The sequence below is a fragment of the Crocodylus siamensis genome, chromosome 4 (genome assembly GCF_052110815.1).
Source record: "Crocodylus siamensis isolate JL-2025a chromosome 4, ASM5211081v1, whole genome shotgun sequence".
Taxonomy (NCBI): Eukaryota; Metazoa; Chordata; order Crocodylia; family Crocodylidae; genus Crocodylus; species Crocodylus siamensis.
The window spans coordinates 203,761,217-203,776,070 of NC_143398.1; the positions used below are offsets into that span (position 1 = coordinate 203,761,217).

At 41.5% G+C, this 14,854-nt stretch overlaps 1 pseudogene; it reads left to right on the top strand.

Annotated features, from left to right (window-relative positions):
• LOC149867458 (dynein axonemal heavy chain 11-like) overlaps positions 1-14,854 on the top strand; it is a 291,701-nt pseudogene that overhangs the window by 201,083 nt on the left and 75,764 nt on the right.

Genomic DNA, 14,854 nt, shown 5'->3' on the forward strand with positions numbered 1-14,854 from the left:
TGGCAGATTAACATAGTGTCAAGACTGTGTTCCGACTTCCACTCTTTGCCAGTTGTGCATGCCAGTTGTGCATGCCTTTGCCGTATTAATTCCACATTATCTTAATCAAAAGGGGAATGATTCTGGAAAGTTTACTTTGAAGCTGTGCAAGTGCTTTTGCAATTTATGCATATGTGCATGTGTGAAATAATCTTCCTGGTGCACTAATCAGAAATTGTATGAAGAGTCAGAAAGTAGAAATGCCAAATATGACTTGTTTTAAATGTGTGGGGTGAAAAGAAGCAAAGTAACTCTGAAAAGAAGGGTTCACTATTTGAGACCAAGAATGCTTGCATCAAAATGTTATACACGTTCAAAGTGAATTTTGCTGTCTGGAGCTTGGGTTTCAGCCTCCTCTAGTGCGCCCTCCAAAATATTACCAAACTCCTGTGATAAAAAGACCCAAAGGAGAAGACTGTTTTTAGGCTAAGTCACACTCTGCTGGAATGAAAAGATAGACTAACCTATGGATCCGATCATTTCATCCTAAAATTGCTGGAAATCTTGAATACGGTGGACTTAACTGAATAATTCCATACTCAGTCTTCAGTAGCTCATAAGCAGATTCCTCTTTCAGTAACATGTCTTAGAGTCCAGTGTTGTGCATCTCCTTGGGTGAGAGCGGAGGACATTAAGCCCTTGGGTGAGAGCGGAGGACATTAAGCCCCATGCAGGTTAGTCCCAGGTAAGAAGGCCATATCATTAGACCACTACATAGAGCTTTATTCTGTCTTGAATTATTAATTATTAATCACTGTGCAATCAGCTCTATCCCTTTAGTTATTCATCTTACTACTAGGAAGATCCAGTTTGTTTTGCTACGAAGTCATTGATCAACTGTGAGAATAAATTGAGTCACATTGTTAAATAAAATCTAGTTAATGATTGACCATTGCAGTTAATAGCTCATTTAGATTAATCATTTATAAGTTACATTTTTGCAAAGTAATGAACTTTAAATATTTTGTTACTTTGGTGTCTTACTGATCCATTTCAAAACAACAACAATCCCTGGTGAATAAAAGGAAAATAAATTATTACATGTATCAAATGGGGACCATGTTAGTAAATCAGTCATTACTCCAATTAAATAATGATCTTCTCCAGAGATGAATTATCTTCCCTTATTCTGAAACAGCTAGAATATCCCCAGGTTCATAGGCATTTAAAACTGTGATTATGAAACACATTATTGAGATATACAATATTTGCATAGCCTGAACATAGAATGAAAGCTTTGTGTCATGTCCTTTTATAAGGCTGTTGTTAGCAAATTGGTAGATTACCCAAAAGACCCGTAGAGATCAAAGAACAAGCCAGCACAAAAAGGTCACATCTAATACCAAAGATGCTCAGTAATATGAGTTTAACGAAACCATCACTATCCCTTTGCGCAAATAGTAATAGGAGCCATGGGAAAACAGTATCCTTGCAGTCCTCTTGAATTACACCTTCCCCCTATTGAGAAAGGGAATTCCTCATTTAGAGCGAGTGACAGGAAGACTGGGTATTATGGGCCATATATTGCCAGCCATCTAAACCTCTCATTTGCTTCAGTGGGAGGTGTATTATTCTACTTTTATATAGTTTTTTTCTTTTCCATGATGCACAAAAATACAAAATTGTTAAAAAATTTTTGTCAACATGTGATGTTGTTTTGTCTAGTTTCTCTTTATTAATTTACTGTATTCCTTTGAATATGACACACTCTTTAGAAGCAAATATTTACCATGTTTACTCAAATATAATATGAGGCTCTCCCCCAATCAGTATGTGGGCAGGGGGAGCTGCCTTGTCTTACATTCACATATAAAGTAACTGCATTAAATACATTGTTTATCATTGAACTGCTGCTAAAAGTGGCACATGTTCAGTAATGGAAACCAGCTATAAAGTTGACTAAATGCAGCGAACACTGTGCATGGCTATAAAACATTGGGCCCATATTTGGCAAACATGCTGATGGGAACTTTTTTATGCACAGGCAGTCCTCAATTTACAACGTTTTGAGTTTCAATACTTCGCACTTACAACATTTATAAATTGACACCCTGTTTCAACTTTCTGATGTCAGTTTCAACTTTACAACGCTTGATCCAACGCAACACCAGTGAACAACATCGCCCATCTCCCTGGAGAACATCTGTCCAAACTTCCTTGGACACTTTCTTTAAGAAAGCAGACAAGACTTCAGAAAAACCTGCAGGCACAACTCTGGAGAAGACTCCAGCCTAGAACCTTTCAAAAAGTCCTTCCAAATCAATATGATTGCTGTTTACAATGTAAATACATTAACGTAGCTATGTTACTCATCTATAATTGACTGAATACAAAATTCTGGGTTATTTTTCCTGAAAATAGGGTATTGGACCTTGGTTCAGGAACCAAGCCCCCATTTATAACATTGTTTCCTATGGGAAAATTGGTTCTGAGTTACGTTTTGACTGAAGATGTGTATGTCAGGAACCAAATGTGTCGTAAGTCCAAGGATTGCCTGTATTGTAAAACGAGGCAGTTGCTCCCCCAGGATGAGCATCAGGCATGGATGTACTATAATACTCAGAGAAGCTGAAGGAAGCTGCAACAGCCTCCGTTGGTGCAAAAAAACTGATGGGAACCTTTTTTTGTGTGTGATCCTTAAAAACCATGGGTGGGTGTTCCTTCTGCAGGGCACTGACACTGGGACTCAATGTAGCACAATACTAGGCCGGCACTAGGAGGGCCAGAGCCAGCCCTGACACCTTCCCCTTGGCACCAAAAATGCTTCATTTGCTCTTAGCTAAAAGGGCTGAGATTTTTTTCTTTAAGCAAATTTTTTGTATTCCAAGACAAATCAGCCAAATCAATTCCTAATAGTTTCATAGTTTCTAGGGTCAGAAGGGACCTGAGCAGATCTTCTAGTCCGACCCCCTGCCATGGCAGGAAAGAGTGCTGGGGTCAAATGACCCCAGCTAGATGTGCATCTAACCTCCTCTTAAACACCCCCAGGGTAGAAACCTGCACCACTTCTCTTGGAAGTTGGTTCCAGACCCTAGCCATCCTGACCGTGAAGTAGTGCCTCCTGATATCTAACCTAAACCTGCCCTCTGCCAGCTTGTGACCGTTATTCCTGGTCACTCCTGGTGGTGCTCGGGGGAACAGGGACTCCCCCAATGCCTGCTGATCCCCCCTGACTAGTTTATAACAGGCCACAAGATCCCTTCTCAGCCTTCTCTTTTGGAGGCTGAACAGGTTCAGGTCCCGCAGCCTCTCCTCATAGGGCCTGCCCTGTTGTTCCCTGATCATACGAGTGGCCCTCCTCTGGACCCTCTCCATGCTGTTGATATCCCTCTTGAAGTGTGACGCCCAGAACTGGACACAGTACTCCAGCTGTGGCCTGACCAGTGCCGCATAGAGGGGGAGGATCACCTCTTTGGACCTGCTCGAGATGCATCTGTGGATGCATGACAAGGTGTGGTTGGCCTTCCTAACTGCCTCTCCACACTGCCGGCCCATGTTCATCTTGGAGTCAATGATGACCCCCAGATCCTTTTCTGCCTCCGTGCTGACAAGAGGGGAGTTCCCTAACCTGTAGGTATGGTGCCGGTTGTTCCTTCCGAGGTGCATCACCTTGCACTTGTCTGTGTTGAAACCCATCCTATTCTCGTCCGCCCACCCTTATAACCTGTCTAGGTCTGATTGTAGCCCGTTGCATCCTTCCAGTGTGCCCACGTCCCCCCACATCTTAGTGTCATCAGCAAATTTGAACAGGGTGCTTTTTACCCCCTCCTCCAAATCACTGATGAAGATGTTGAACAGCGCGGGCCCAAGGACCAAGCCCTGTGGAACCCCACTGCCCACGTCCTTCCAGGTTGAGAGGGACCCATCCACTACCACCCTCTGGGTGCGGCCCTCCAGCCAGTTGGCAACCCATTTGACTGTGTGGGTGTCTACACCACAGCCCCCAGTTTCTTAATGAGAACAGGGTGAGAGACAGTGTCGAAAGTCTTCTGGAAGTCCAGGAAGACTATATCCACTGCTACCCCTGCATCTAATGATTTGGTGATCTGATCATAAAAGGCCACCAGGTTGGTCTGACAGGACCTGCCACTGATGAACCCATGATGGTTGCCTTTAAGCATGCAGTCCCCTGCTGTCCCCTCCTGGATGTGTGCCAGCATAATTTTCTCGAACAGCTTGCCTAGGATCGAGGTAAGACTAACCGGCCTATAGTTTCCCAGGTCCTCCTTCCTCCCTTTTTTGAAAATGGGGACCATCTTGGCCCTCTTCCAGTCCTCCGGTACCTCACCAGAGCACCACGAGCGCTCATAAAGTTATGCCAGGGGACTTGCAATGACCTCGGCCAGTTCCTTTAGAACTCTAGGGTGGAGATCATCCGGACCGGCTGACTTGAATACATCCAACCCCTCCAGAAGCTCCCTAACTAAATCCTCGCTAACCCGTGGCCCAGGTGTGCCTCCCCTGGGGCCCAAGGGGGGCCCAGCAGGGAGGTGGCTGTCCTGGTCCCTACTTAGGAAGATGGAGGCAAAGAAATCGTTAAACATGTTAGCTTTGCCATCTGGTGTGACGACCAAGTTTCCCATGGCATCCTGCAAGGGCCCCACATTACCCGGGACCTTCTTTTTACCCGCTATGTATTTAAAAAAGGACTTCTTATTGTCCTTAATCTGGGAAGCTAGTCCCAGTTCCATCTCTGCCTTGGCCTTCCTAACTACCACCCTACATCTGAGCAACTACAGAATAGTCCTAATCTGTGAGTCAGTCAAGAACCATATGTGGCCCTACTACGAACAAACATCCTCCACCCCTACCTGGGGCTTCTGGTGCTTCCAAATGTTTTGGCAGGCATCCTATGTGCAGTCCCAGGCCTGGAGGCTTGGGTTTTGGATGCCACCAAGTTTTGTTTCCCCTCAGCCGTACAGCCACAGGAGCAAGCTAGAGAAGTCTCCCATTTCCATGAAGTTGAAGTATAGCCAAGATCTTCTCACTGGAAGTGAAAGTGTGAGGTTAACTATGCATTACCTTGGCCAAGGTACTACTTCCTGCCAAGAAAGTGATTTTTCACTGCCAGTAGGAAAATTGCCTTAGTGGTTATGATGTTTCTCCTGCCAGGTACAACATGTACGTATTAGTCCAGAGACAAAAATAAAAGACCAAAATGATGATGGATAGGTTAGTGCAGCCTATCTGAATAAGTCATATGGTAGCACCTATTGAGTGAAGTTCCCTGTAGTCCCAACTCTTTTACAAGTCATGGTGAGCCACTACATTGCATGCATTTAGAATTCCTTTTCACTCCCACAGCTGAGCTGTGCCTTTCTTTCCCATTTCCAATTATTCCTGTTTTTTCACTAGTCTTAAATGTCTGGCAAATGTCACCAAATGGGGCCCCAAGCAAGTTACTCAGAATCCTTCTGTTGGCTCCTCTCTGAGCCTGTTGCATATGATTAGTGTAGCCCCACCCTCCATAAGTGAAGCTGGAGCAGGGTGCCCTATGCCTCATCTGCATATAATTTTTGGAGGATCCCAGGACTCGTGACAAGTATATCTGGTTCTAGTCATGAGTGAGGGGTTAATTAGCACATGGATCCTTTTGGGAGGGGGGGGTTCTGGGGTACACGCACATACTGAATAGTGTCAAGTGAACCACAGTGGTCCAAGGCAAGTTGTTAGAGGTACTGGTATGTGTGTATACACACATGCAGAGAAACATTTTTCCAAAAAAACCCCCAGCATAGTTTAGACCCAGAGCTGACTGGACAGAGAGCGTAGGGAAAAAACTGAAGCTAAAGTCAAACAGAGACTGGGACTGTGGCACATATGCCACCTGTCAGTGGTGGGGCACTGGGCACTTATGAAAGCAGTGTTGCTACTAGTACTTCTGTACACTGTACTGGTTTTCCCCCCACTCTCAGAGCAAGTCATCCACAGAATCGAAGATCCACATGAATTTCTTTTGGGGCTCCAGATGGAAGAAGGTGGCAAGGACTACTGTACAAAACAAAATGGTCTAGGAACAGAGGAATGCAAGAAGTCCTACTGTTCCTCTAGCTAAGTACAGGAGCCAGATTTGCAAACTGGTTACAGGGCAAAACCCAAAATAGCCTTCTTTGTAAAGTATTTTGCAGAGCACCTGCTGCAACAATGGTCGGTGCATACAGTGACCAATTCAAGCCCATGGACCATGGAATCACTGTAGTTCAACAAGATACTGGAATGCTTCCAGAACAAATACAAGCTGCACAATGAGGCCCCCCAAAGATCCGGATGAACCACCATAAGATGTAGGGGTAGTAAGGGCAAGAAGACAGTGCAACTTGTGGACATACTACCCGGCAATAGCTACTAAGCTTTGTGGAAGTGAATCTTGCACAAGGACCTGCAGAAGGAGCACAGAGACTTGAACTGGCAAATAGCCCACTGGGTATTCCCAGTGCAGGCATGGATAAATAGTGAGGGGCAGAGAAGCACATCAAACTGCCCCAGGCAAACCTGATGGGAGAAGAAACTAGAAACTATCAACCACCTCCTTTGGTATTGTCCACAAGCCAAGGAAGTACAGAGATGAGTAAATTTACTCATGATGGTGACACGAGTCAAGACCATGAACAGAGATGCAGTATTGTTCGGTCACATGACCAAGCAGTGGGGGACCCCAAAAGCCAGCTTCGACCAATTTGGCTCCTGCTTCAGAAATGGTCTGTGGAAGACCAGGTACCTGCTCAGGTACAATCACACAAGCTTCTCATTTGAAGACTGTGGCAAAATGGGACTAAGCTAGATGCAGGGATGCTACAGGAAGTCTATGGAAGATGTTGGAAAGGAAATGGTAGTGATCATATGGAAAAGAAAAGACAGACACAGACTGTTCAGAGGTGGGCCAACCAAAGCCCGTGATTACACCAAAAAAAAAAAGAGTTTGTGTTCTCTCTAAATGTGTGCTAAAGTGCTGCTTAAAGGTATGTTTATGGAATACCTCTGCTAAAACTTGCAGACTTCAAAAAAAAGGTAAAAATCCATCATTTCTGAGTGAACTAAAACTATGGGTACCATATGCAAATTCCTACAGCTATGTTTTCTTCAAGGTCAGTTTTTTTAAAATTCTTCTCCACTTCCACATGCTCAGGGGTGGCTGGGTCTGAGAGTAAGGAGGGAGAAAGGGGCTGCAGGGAAAAAGGTTGCAGTGGGGCAGAGGGCAAAAGGGCTACCTGACCCACCCCAAATTTATTTTTCCTGCTGTAGGAGTGGCAAACCTCCAATAATTAGATTCTGTGCCTGGAAAATTATATCAAATTTATAAATGTTCCATGTATAGATTCTAACTAGGGGGGGGGAGGGCATCTTATAATTAGGGTTGTCTTATATTCGAGTAAATATGGTATTCTAAAAATGGCCCGCATCTTAAATTTGAGTTTAAAATGAAATGTTAAAAGCTCTTATATGTACCATATAACGGCTATATCCTTTAAATATGTCTTTTATTTGATGCTTCATTATTTTCTTAAGTCAGAAATGAGTCAGAAATGTCAGAAAAAAACTTAAATTCAAGCGGGTCTTGTATCTGAAGGAATACAATATTTGTTAGTTTCCTCTACTTAGTTGTCAAATGCATGAGCAACTCATATTAAGCCTTAGTGAAGAGAATGTTTAGAAAGAAAAACAAGTTTCCAGAAATAACAAATACTTATCTAGGTTAACGTTCAAAATGATTAATGAAGATAGACTCAAGCTGTTTTTCTTATCAATCTCTAGCATACAAATATTTCAGGTGTTGTAAAAAAGGTTTCCACTAAGTGCACTTCTGTATTTTTGGAAATATTTATAATTTATATCTCTTTGCCTTATCTCTCATAGCTGTACATGTGACGCTGTCCTTTGGCTCCCTCCAAGTATTAGATGCAAATGATAAAATACAGTTTACAGGCTTCCTCTAATATACTATGCCAGTTATTTGCAGCAAGTGGTAAAGTGTTTCAAATTTTACCACACAATTCTTAAATACCTTCAATTTTTTTTCTCTTTATTTTTGAGGTGGGTGATTTCCTCCAAAATCTTATTAATTTTGATAGAGAAAATATCTGAAGCCATTGTTAAATTTATAAAAGAAGATTGTCTCAGTGACCCAGAGTTCAACCCAGAATTTGTGAAGACAAAATCTTCAGTGGCTGCTGTATTCTGTGCTTAGATTATTAATGTCATTAGATCCTATGATGTAGGAGTTAAAAATTGTGTAAATATGTTTGGTTCAAAATTTTAAAATGTTGTGCTGCTCTCCTGTAAATGCAAAAATTCAATTCATGCTAAGAGCTGTTAATAAGTAAATGGGAAAAAATATTTTAAAATGTTACTGATAATCTTTAAATCATGAAAATAGACCATGTACAGTAGAAACTTACTCTATCAACATATTTCATTTGTGAACGTTTGGCCTTGTAAATCAGGTCAGCTGATATGTCACCACTGAGGGACTGAGGAGACCTAGGGCTCCTATACACATGTAGGGAGGTTGCTGCTGGTAATTACTGCATGGTAATTACACGGTGTGGTAATGACCGCACTCCAGTGCCATGTGTATCAGCATCCCCATGCTGAAAAATGGCAGCGGGGCACGTTAAAGCTTGTTCGATGAGTTCAAAGCTCCTCGCTGCCATTTTTCAGCGTGGGGACACTGATACATGTGATTCTCCAGGTGCTTTTTAATTAGCATGGCTCTTGGATCTGCGCTAATTAAAGCGCCTCCCCCTGCCTCCTGGAGTAAGTCTGTAAACACCCCTAGTTTCTATTCCTGGCTCTGCTTGGTGACCTTGGGCCCGTCACCTCAGAGCTCCGTACCTATTTACCCATTGCTAAAATGGGACTAATGATACCTCCTTTCTTTATTAAGGCACTTTCAGATCTGTAGGTAGGAATCAATAAAGTCTTAAGTATATGAAATAGCAGATACAAAAATCACAGTAAAACCTACACAAATGCATTAGTCCACATCTAACATTTAGAAAGCTGAAAATACAGATTGTGGGGTTTTTCAGAACGATTCCCCTTAACCAATATATTACCATCCAGAAGGCAACAAAGTTGTAGTGCTAATTTGATCTAGAGTAAAAAATATTTATTGTATTGTATTGTAATCAATAATAAAATACATGTTTATGACAGTAACCACTGATACAATTATACTATATTATAGTGACTAGCTTGCTTGTATTGTAATATGGTAATTTTTACCACTTTTGAACAGCATGAAAGGCCTAAATTAATTTCCCAAGCATCCAAAATCCTTCTGAAATATTATTGTCCCTGAGAAACTGAAATGAATTGATTTACCCAAAATTATACAATGAATTGTACCAGAGCCAGAGTTCAGGAGTTTTGAGGATCTAGTTCTGTACTGAGATTGTCAGATGATGTTCATGCCCCTCTAATCTCTTTTAATGATATCATGAACATACCCTGTGCAAATCTGAGGCGAACAGCCATGATAGTGGGAAGGCATGATCCTCCATTCATTTCCAGTAGTGTTTTTCTGCAGCTTTGTAGTCCTGTCAGAAATCCTGTATGAATCTTCTCCTTCCTGATCAGAGCAGATCCTAATCTGATTACTTGTCTCCAGATGACTGTACCATGCCATCCCTGCTTAAGAAAAAAAATGCAGCTTTTTGAACAAGTGTCCTAATCAGACAAAGGCTAGAACAGCTCCAAATTAGCAATGTTTAACTAATGTATTATACCTATATTTTGTATGGGTTTTCTCTTCCTTAGATATTGCCTTTGTCAGATTGGTAAGAGGCTACTTGTGACTATCAATGAGTGCTGTAAGTATCATATTCTGCATATCACAACTGGAAATTTAGTCATAACATTTAAAACTTTTGAAGTAATCATTGGGAAAGGGGATTTAGACATATAGGTGAGGTTTGTATTAACAAGTTTTCTTCTTTGAGTGCTTGTGCACTTGTATATTCCACTTAACGTATGCTTGATTTTGAGGATTTTGGTAGTTATCCCTGTAGTGGCTGATGCAGTTAGTTCTGCTAGTTTAATGACTGGACAAGGGCATAAAGGGAGTGACATGGGCTTTGGGATTTTGAAAAGAGGGGTGCAGATAGTCTGATGCATCATCACATATAACACAACACATTTTTCTCCGGTTAAAGAAAAACTAGATACTTTGTTAACATTCTAGGGACCTAGCATTGTATTCTCAGTTCAAGATCAAATCAAAAAGTGAATATATATATATTCATAAAAATATATGAATATATTTATATATATTTATGAATATATATGTATTCATAAAAACCTGTGTGTGTATATATATGGGTTTTTTTAAAAATGCAACAAACTAGAAAAAATAGTCAAAAGATATTGCAAGTCCTGTAGTCATTTTAGTTAACTGTATACACATTCATAAAACAAAATCTAGCCTTCTTGGGTGTCTTGATAGTGCATCTGCCAATCATTTCTACACCTGAGTTAATATTACCACACCTGAGTTAAGGTTTTTAGCTAGAGCTAAAACCAGTATGCAGAGCTGTGAAAAAGAAGCGAAACATTGCCAGGAATGGCTAACAAACAGCAAAATTGAAGGAGAAAGGATAGTCTGAATAGTGAAACATCAGGACCATTAAAAATGATAGTCATTAACACCTGTGGAGAGAAGAGACATTAGCAAATATCTTATTATTTTTTTTGCAAAAATATTTATTTCTCTCTCTGTAAATAATATATATAACTGTACCTCTACCAACCTGTCAAGTGACCACTGTGGTTCACTTGACAGACTAAAACACTGTTTAAAAGTTAAACTATTTTAGTCCCATTACAAAGTTTGCACCATGCACCCACGCACCCGTCACCATTTCAGTGCGTTCACTCATTGTCATCGTTTTTGTCATCATTGCTGTCCTCACAGTTCTCCACCTTGTTGTTCTCTTTGCAAGGTTTCCTCCGAAGAGTCTATGCCAGTCCCCACTCTTCAATATGAGGTCTGCCATCTCTTTCCCATCATCCTCTTCTGTCTTCCTGTAGTATCAGTACATTTCACTCAGTCTGATTTTAATACAGTCCTCAACTGTGGGGTCTGAGTGCCTGTTTATGAGCAGGTTCATGGTCTTCCACAGGGCATACCTGAAGCAGAAGATGAACTGTTTGAAGCAGGCTGCTGGGGGCTCCTGGCTGTTTGGTCAAGTGCACATAGAGGACCATTTCTATGGTCAGGATTTGGAAACCTGTCACCACCAAGAGAAGTGGACGTACTTCCTTCACACCTCTCTGACATATAGGCAGTTCCGGAAGAGGTGGTCAATTGTTTCTGCCTACCACCAGCAGGTTTGCCGTGGGCAGTTTGATGGATCTCTCTGCCCTGCGCTGTTTCTCCATGCCCGTACGGGGGAGTGCCCAGTGGGCTGCCTGCCAGTTCAGGTCTCTGTTTACTCCCACACAACCTGGCACCTGGCACCAGGTAGTAAGTCCATGGGCGATTAGCAGAGATTAGCAGGTCTCAGGGAGATGACAATTGACTCAACACTTCTATGAATAGAAATGCTGCTGCCCCTCCCAGGCAATTGGTTTTAAAGTTTGGGTGGAGCAGGAATCAAAGAGTTATGGAACTGCACCACTGTGCCCCTGTGGATCTCTCCTTGCAGAGTTGTGCCAACCTTGCTAAATTTCTTTTCACTGTTTGTAGTTGTAGTTTGGCTTCCCAAATTACCTCAAAGAGTCCTTAGCTGCGTTAGTCTGAAGTCAGACAGAAGGTAGGGCAGGATGGCACCTTAGAGAATAACTGGTTCAAAAAGACATGAGTTTTTGTAGCCCACAATTTACTTCATCACGTGCTATGATGGATTCATAGTATCTGATGAGGTAGGTTGTTACCTATGAAAGCTTATGCCTCTCTGAACCATGTAAATAATTTGTTAGTTAATTTTAGTGTGAACCTTATTTCAGTGTAAATAATTAACAGCCCTGATATCTCTGTTGGACATTTTTTTTCCTTTCTTGAATCCCTGAAGTGTTTCCCCTGCCACCCTGATTATGGTACAGAAATCCCTAGACTTTGAACACTGCCCTTCATGTGAAGCTGTTATGTGAGGGGCAGACTCAAGGTTTGTCAGCACTACACCATTTACAAAGGAGAGTTATCCAGGTAGCTCAAACAAGCTGAATTGGGTAGTGGAAGCAGTCAGTGTAGCCACAGCAGCATAGAGTTCCACACAGGGTACTTTGCCCCAGTAAGTAAATTAGGTCAGGTGGAGCACGGTAGCTATGCTGCTTCTGATACCTGAGTAAACTGTGTTGTAGACACAAATGTCTTATTTGCCTCAGCGAAGGACAGTGAACAAGAAATGCAGCAAGAATCTTGGGAAGCATGGCAGAATCAAAAATCTCTATACTGAGCCTCCAACCTGGAGCACATAGGAGATGAAAGACCAGACTTCACTTCATCTAGGAAGGCCCCTTCAGCTGCTTGTGCCTCTCTAAAAGGAACATGTTCTCACAAGATCACACTCTGAGAAAAGGCATCATTTCCTGTTACTCCTTCACCTGAATCTTACTCTAAGGCATTCAAGCCCTCCAGTTCTTTGGACGTTAAGTTTGTCTCCAGGGAAGAGATATACCCCAGTGAACATAAGAATTGTAGTTGAAATATTCCTTCCTGCCACCATGGGCTCTCTAATGCCAGGGTGAGTTCAGTTTGATACTCCCATAGATGGTATGATCTGTATGGAGCGCTCCAAGTACCACTGGCTTTGATGCCAGTCTCTTTGGAACCACTGAGACTGGCACTGACCAGACTGATAATGCAAGTGCCTATAACTATGGCACTGTTTTTGCTGATAACAATGATTTTGGCACTGACCATACCTGAAGCCTGTGTAGCGATCTAAGGATTTGCCATGTCTTTCACTACCACACTTCCCCCTGCTTTACATGGGGCCTACCTTTCTGCCTGTGGTACTGTGCTATCTATTTCAATCCTACATCTGGGATCAACCTTGACACATTCTCTGATAATAGCCCCTATACATCAGCAATGAATCTCATATAAATAGCAGTGTCAATTTTGGTACCATTCTTGGTACTGAGTGCAGCTCTCCTCAGTGACATACCAGTCATTCTAGACTTCCCTCCAAACCCCAAAGTATTGCTTCTCTGGTGCCTGAAGGATTCTGATACTCTTCAAAGTTAGACTCTAGCAATGAGACCTCTCCACCTAGGCTCTAGGCTTCAAAATTTTCACTGTCCATAATCCAAGGCATTGCTGTGTGATGCCAGAGGGCCACCCCGACCTTAGAACTAGGGCTTAAGGTCTGGCAATGCCTTGTGAATACCTCCCATCCCTATTGGTTTCCTTTGGGGATTTTTCACTTTTTACTTTATTCTGCACCTTTGGCTAGGAAAGCTTCTGTTCTAGCTGGGCATTTCTAGTACTCTCCACCAGGTGCTTTTCAGATCTTGGCAGCAAGGTTTCTACCGAGAACTAGAGCTATGCAGTTGACAGAGGGACCAGCATGCAACAGAGAGGAGGTTGCTGAAAGTAGAGACCTGGGAGATGAACCTGTATACTCTGTGGCCAAAAAAAGTCATTTACTGGATCGGTAGATTAAGATTTGGAGACACAGGAGTGGAGCTTGGAAAGCAGAGACTTAAATGGGAAACACTTAAATGGGAATTGAATCACAGTGGGCTTGATCAAACTTCAACTAACATCAATAAAACAACTCACACTGACTTTAATAGGAGTTGAATCAGGCCTAGTGCCAGGACTGTCTAAGTATTCCATCCCTGTCATGTGAGTAACAATCAATTGGTAGTTTTCTATTGAGTGCAAGGCTAACCCTTTCTAGGCAGAGATTGCCATCGCTGTACCTTTAAAATTGCCTGGATCTCTCTTAAATTATACTCTGTAGAAGTATCTAATAATCTGGATTATATTATGCAGTGTGGTGGCAACAATATGAGATTATTTTAACCTAAACTAAAATAAGTGTTTATCTAGTTTGTTTTTTATATGCATAAAAGAAAAATTGCTATTAGGTGTGGTAGCATATTTATGATTAAATGCTTTATTCATACTCATATGTCAATCTATTAGTGTGCTGTTAATTCAAATGTTACTATGATGTATTTTATCAGCATTAGCACATTTATCACAGGTAGATGTGAAACTTAGACAAAGGTGTACATTCTCATTAATGATGAGTAGCCTATTCATCTTCCTAGAGTGTAATTAATGTTAGTTACAATACTTAATTTTTCACTGTTCCTCATGGTGCATATTTAGCATTTTTTCTGTCCTTTATCAATCTGCTCTCCTATCACATGGACACTTCAAAGAAGATATATGAAAGTATTCAGCTTGGTTTGATGCCTTGTTTTTACAGTATTTTTAAGACTTGAAATTTTTATTCCTGTATTGTAGCCAGCACAGTTTGTTGAAACCTAGATTTGGTAGCATTACCTCCTCTAAAGTTCTTGGATCTGAGTTTGTATGCTTTTAGCACATTTCTAATATAATAACCAGTTAACTGAAGCAGATACTGAAAACATTCATACTCTCTGGAATTGATGTGCTGAGCTTGTATAAGGTTTTTTAATATTCCCAGTTCTCTTGGCTTTTCAATTACATTTTTTTCTGTTTTTAAGTGTGTTAACAGTAGACAAAGAAATGTATGCATAATATGGTTCTGTAAACAATACAACTATTGAGTATTTGAAAACACATTAGTGGGTGAGTACTTTTACAATAAGCTTGTTGTTATATATTGTGGAGCATTAGTTTTTAAAACGATGTTAGCTGTGAGATCCAAATTGT